General features: G+C 54.8%; 1 protein-coding gene across 1 annotated transcript in view; it reads right to left on the reverse strand.

Moving 5' to 3' along the window:
• The window catches only part of ZBTB7C (zinc finger and BTB domain containing 7C), a 155,634-nt gene extending 155,135 nt beyond the window's left edge, over positions 1-499 (reverse strand). Inside the window, exon 1 of the mRNA XM_049794684.1 lies at positions 452-499. The gene's annotated coding sequence lies outside the window, so the exon portion shown is untranslated. The remainder of the gene's footprint in view (positions 1-451) is intronic.
• Between the last annotated feature and the right edge of the window lie 5,501 nt (positions 500-6,000).

Below are 6,000 nucleotides of genomic sequence, written 5' to 3' on the forward strand. Positions count from 1 at the left end.
AGGGATACACCCGTCCCGCCGGTGCACCGCCCCGGTCCCCCCCGTGGGTGAAGGCAGCAGACGGGGGTCCCCCCCAGTTCTCCCACCCCCGGGACGGGAATTCCAGTGGGGCCAAGCGGGAGAAAAATGCAGCCGCGGGAGGGAGGGAGGAAGGGGGATTGTTTGGTGTTTTTTTTTTTAAATATTGAATAAAAAATTTTAAAAAGAACTTACCGTCTGAAACGAAATTAAAAGGGAGGGAGCCCCGGCGGCGCGGAGCCGGGGGTGTGTGTGGGGGGGGGGGGGGAGCATCGCCCCCGCCGGTGGGACGGGACGGGGCGGGACGGGGCGGGACGGGGCAGCGGCAACGGCGCGCACCTCAGGGCCGGGGGAGGGGGGTGTCGGCTGGGGACGGGTTTGAGGTGAAGCGGGGGGGGGGGGGTGGCGGAACACGACCGGGACTCGGACCCACCTGCGTGCCGGCAGCCGCCCGCCCCGTCCGGCGGCGGCGGTGACCCCGCTTCTGGCGGCGGCTGAGGCGAGCGAAGGGCCCGGATGTCGGGAACCCGCTCCCTCCCCTCAGCGCGGCTCGCTCGCTCGCCGCCCCCCCCCCCCCCCTTAACCGCCGCCACCGCCGCTGCCGCTGCCGCCACAGCCCCGGGGCGGCACCACCCCCGCCGGGGGGGGGGGGGGGGGGTGTCACCGGCGGGGGGGAGTGAGGGGGGGTGAAGGGGGGGGGGTCCCGCCGTCCCGCCCGCCCCGTCGGGGCGCCGCGCGCTGCCACGTGGGACCGGCGGGGTTTGGCGGGGGGGGGGGGGGGCGGGTGCGGGGGGGGGGGGCTGCCCCTCCCTACTCCCTCCCTCCCTCCTTCCCTCCCTCCCCCCCCCCCGCGGCGGGCTTGACAGGTCCACGCGACCAAACAAACCGCGGTGGACGGGCGGGTGGTTCGGCCAATCGGGAGGGGGGAAGGGGGGAGCGGGGCGGGGCCGGCGGCAGCAGCCTGAGGGGAGCGCGGTGGCCGCGGCGCCCCGGGGTCTGAGCGCCGCCCGCTGCCCTTCGCCTCAGGGCAGGGGAGGGGGCGAAGCGGCGCCCGCCGTCCCCTTACGGCCCTTGGGGGGGGGCTCTCTGAGGGGGAATAACGGCCACCGACACGAGTGGGGGCTGTCGCCGCGGGGCACGGGTGGGGAGTGGAGGAGCGATCCCCTCAGCCCTCGCCGTAGCTGCGCCTGAGGGAGCGGGGAAGGCGGGGCGGGGGGGACACGGGACATTGCCCTGTAGCTGGCAGCAGGCCCTGGCACAGCAAACGGGCAGAGTTTGGGGAAGCTGGTGCTGTTAGGAAGGGGGAGAGCTCCCCGGCGTCCACCTTGAGCCCACCGGTCACCGGCCTTCATGGCCGCTGAGGAGGTTTTGCAGGGCTGACCCTCCAAAGGCCATGCCCTCTGGAGAAAAACTGAAGCGAGCAGTCCTGTCCTGGACTATTAGCCGATTCCAGCCAAATAAACCCTTCGATGGGAAATAAACCCAAAATACGGAGCGGCAGGGCTCCTCCGGCATCGTCCCGGGTCCCACTCGCAGGCAAGAGCATGGTGGAGTTGGGTAGAGTCCAACGGCATTGCCCCGGCCCTCCCGGAGATCTAGCACGTCTGGATCCTCTCTGCATCCCCCTCCTAATTACCCCTGTCCACCAGCATTAAGGGGATTCAAGATAAAAGTTTTTCTTCTGAGAAAAAATAAAACTTCCTGAAAGGATACGTTTCCATGTTCAGGTGGATCACAAGCTTAGGGTGCCACCTGCCCCGTGTTTTGTTAAACCAACATAGTCCTTGAAGCCAACCTGCCAAAACTTGGGGATGATCCCGTATCACTCCTCAACCTCTTAACTGTTGGGCTGTGGGGGAATAAAATCTGACTTGCAGAGAAAGTAGGCCAAGAATGTATCTAAATCCTGCTCACTCCATGAAATTAAGATAGCAAGAAGCCTCCTTTATATGCTTAGACAACTTGGTCCCAAAACTGGTATTCCAAAGGAAGAAATATCGAGGTCCTAACACCAGATTTTTCTGACAGTTGCTTTGTTTGGCAGGCTGTTGTTTTGGGTATTTGGGATTTTTTTTATTATTATTATTTTTTAAGTCAGACCTAGCCAAAAGCACAATTTGGTTTTATTTCATCTGGCAGCCTACCCCATCATCAGGCTTCCATGTTTTCCCACCAGGTCCTTGAATGCAATTGGCACAATGCTGAGTCATGGAAGAACACTGTCAGCTTAAACTCTAAGCAACTGAGTCTTCACCTTCAATATCAGTTATTTGGGAGGGGGGGGGCCCAGATGACGGGAGGGAGGACTGTCCTCCCAGTGCGTCTTTAGAACATTTCCAGCATATTTGCACGCTATTTTCCAGGGTTTCTGTCATAGATGCAGCAAACTTTCCTAAAATGTTTCCAATGAAACACCATTTCAAGCTGTTCCTTTAGGGTACGTTGTTCTGCAGCCATCTGTTACAGGTGGAGGACCCTGGCACAGCGGTGCTCCGATTCAGCCGGGGATCTCTGCTCTAAGACCAAATATAACCATTGCTAACTGCTGATCCAGCCTGGGATCTGACTCCGAATGCCTTACTTAGTCAAAACTCTCCTATTTCAATGGAAATCCTTCATTACTGGTGCATTTTTAGTTTTAAAGGGAAGGTTTAAATTAGGGTAGGAAGAGCTGCTGTGACTTTTCTCTGCTGATGGAGGAATGTGTGTTCCCAACAGAAAGCGGAGGCAGGATTTGGGGATACCCTGCAGAGAGCTGCAGAGAGCTGTTGCATGATAAAACTATGAGTCCTCTGTATCGCGTGGTTTTGGAGAGGAAGGATGTAGGGAGTGGGCAGCCATGAAGGAGCAGCAGCCCTTTTCCATCCAGAGGAAAGATGCGGTCCAGCTACAGAACCTCTTCATAGGGGACAGAGGGGATTTTCCCTAGGCTTCCAGCCTCCCTGGGCAAAATCCTTTTTGTCCCTTATGGAAAAAACCCAAGTTTTATCTTGTTCTCTAGATCCAGAGTTAGCACCTGATTATTTTTAAAATAACAAGCTCGTGTAAAACACACTGACAGGAACAATGTGATGCTACGCCCTGATCTCAGTACACATCCTGCCTTCAAAAATCCACTGAGAGGATATTGCTTTCCCAAGCATCCAAACCCACTGCAGCAAAAGCATCTTGGAGAGAGTGCGTGACACAAGACAGACGTGTGCTAAGGACTCCCGCACGCCTTCGTCTGGCTAACACTCACCGGCACGGGAGGCGAGAGGCTGCGAGGGAGGGCAGCTTTGGACAAGGCATGTCACGAGGTGGAAAGTGCCGCTTGTGTCTGCTTGTGATTATTTTCTCCTCCTGCCCAGCCACAGGCAAACTTGAGATGGGACCAAACCAAAGACAACATTGGCCTGAGATTAGAAATGGATAAAATAGAAACATAATTTTTCATGCTCCGCTTTGCATCTAGTTGTGTCAGGGTCCTGAGCGCACTAATTGGCCTTAATTACCCTGACCACCCTCACCTCTGCCCGTGCACCCGCTACGCATTAGTCCAGAGGCTCCACTTAAGCTCAGGCCTGGCCACCTTGCCTGAGCTGTGTTGTAGGAGCGCCTGTTCGTAGTCCTGCCTCGGGTCCGGTGTCTTGGATCAGTGTCAGACCTATGTTGTAGCCTTGTTTCCAGTCCTGCTCCCGCTGTTCCCAAGTGGACCCTGGACCCAGTTCATCCCCTCACCTTGCCTGGGACTCTTGGTAGTTCCTTTTTTACCAGCATCTGGCCCTGCCAGCCCTCTTCAGATCTGGTGGGACTACATCCCAGCCAGCAAGGACATCGCCTGTGCTGTGGCCATCCTCGGCACTTGTCTCACTTTCCCCTGGCAGGAAGGATCACTGAACCTGAATGCACCACAGCGCCTGGGAACTACGTTTCATGAGCATCCTGCTTCTAGACCATGTTCCCTACCTAGATCCTCAAGGCATGTCTGGCAGCTCTTGCAGCTGTTGGACTTGTGAAGACTTTGGCATGTGGTTTATAGGGTCAGGAAGACGTGGCCACCCCTGCCTTGCTGCCACGTTTGTTCCACTTGTATTTATGTAGGTCTTTGGACAACTCAAGTAGTCTCAGGCATTTGCCCAGAGATTTCTGACATGTCAACTTTATCCTCTCCTAAGAGCAGTAACTCGGCTCTGTTAGAGAAGGCTCAACTCTGGCATTTGCTTGTAATGTGATTGAGAGTGTGGAAATTGGCAGGAGAGGTAGGGAGCTACCTCATCTTCATGCGCATAATCAATAGCAAATCATTACTTAAAAAGTAAAGTGGTTGATGGTGTTTTTGTAGGGCAAGACATGCCCTGCATTTTCAGTCTTTGATTCATATCGCTTCATATGCCATGAGATGGAGCTCAGCGAGTAACTCACATTGTAAAAACTCTCCAGTTAGCTCCTTGGTGCTACCTCTCAGCAAGTGCGTCATGGTTGCTTCAGCATGTCTGTGTCTGTTCTCCATCCCAGCTCTGTAATTCTTCAAGGCCCTGTTAGGGAAATCCCTAAGCCCAGATTTTGGAGAGATGGCACCAAAGCATGCGTGGGGCTTTTGCCAGGATCAAGCAGTCTGGATTAGGTCCAGCCTGGATGAGGCAGGGTGTGATACAGCTTAGTCCACCTGCAGATATTAGCCAGCAGCATGGACAGTAAACCCGTGGCTCGGGGAGCACAAGTTGTGGCAACGCGCTCCATCTTGCAGGAGAAAGGAACCTCGCTCCGAGCTTCCATCATGTTTATGTAAGGGTCTGGCCATTCCTGTTTGAAGGAGATGGCATACCGAAAGCGTGTTCTCTGAATTAAGATCGCCACGTCCATCACAGATACACATCACTGCTTCTAAAGTGTCAGCCTTTCTAAACGAGGTGTGCTGCCCATTCGAGTGCTCCCACTCAAGTGCGGGATTCAACCAAGAAATCTAATGGTCCTTCTCTTATCATTGCAACATTATTTGCTTTACTCCAAGAACCTGCTCATTGATTTTGGTCTGGAGCTGCCTGTTCAACAAGTGACAAAGCTAGATAAGATTCTTTCCTGCTTTATTTATACATTGGGGATGCAGGGAGTGTTCCTTCACTGATACCTCTTGTTCTCCCCTTGCACTGACAGCAATCTAATTCTACTCACTTCCCTGCAGCTACCCTGGGGTTTCTGTCAGTTTGGGTGGAATGGGGGGGTCCTTGGAGAAGAGGTGGGAGTTGAGAGGCACTGGAACCAGACTGCTTCAGCTGGGAGAAAGGCAGTACAGAGGAAAGGCAGCAACCGACTTGGGGCTTGTGAGACTTCCAGACAGAGATGGCCTAAACTACCCCGCCTGAGTTTGCGGTGAGACAGAAGCGATCAAATGTTGACCGTATCCCGGACTGCTACTCAGTGGTTAATTACTGGCCCCCAGCATAGACCCCAAACCCTCTTCTAACCATATCTCCCACCTAGAGCCCTCCTTGTCCTTAGGTTTATGCAGCCCTAAATACTGCTCGCAACTAAAGCTCTGGTCCTCTCACTACACCGTGATGATGAACGCCTGGTAGACCTCAGCCTGGTGTGTGGAAGTAAAACCTGCTCGAGTACTAACATGGTCTCAGTGCCAGACTGCGTGCGCTGTGTGGGCATAGCTTTGGCCATCATTTCTGCAACTGGAGTATGTCTCACACAGCGAAAGGGAGAGCTGGGATAGTGAAGCTGGTGGACCTAACATCCTTCAAGACATACAAGCTCAAGCTACGCAGCCAGGCTTTGCCAGGGCGACCTGTCCCTGGTGTGATGATTCTCTCAAGTTAATGCATAAAGACTGCATCACAGCCAGCTTACTAAACGTCTCTGCACTCATCTGCAGTAAGGTCAGGTCTCCTTTCACTTTGCCTTCTCTCTCAAATGAGGTGGTAATCCTCTCTTCCTCCACCGATGTTTAGCCCAACGGGTCTGCATATTCAGTGTGCTATTCAAAGGCTACAT

Source organism: Accipiter gentilis, chromosome Z, assembly GCF_929443795.1.
Source record: "Accipiter gentilis chromosome Z, bAccGen1.1, whole genome shotgun sequence".
Taxonomy (NCBI): Eukaryota; Metazoa; Chordata; class Aves; order Accipitriformes; family Accipitridae; genus Astur; species Astur gentilis.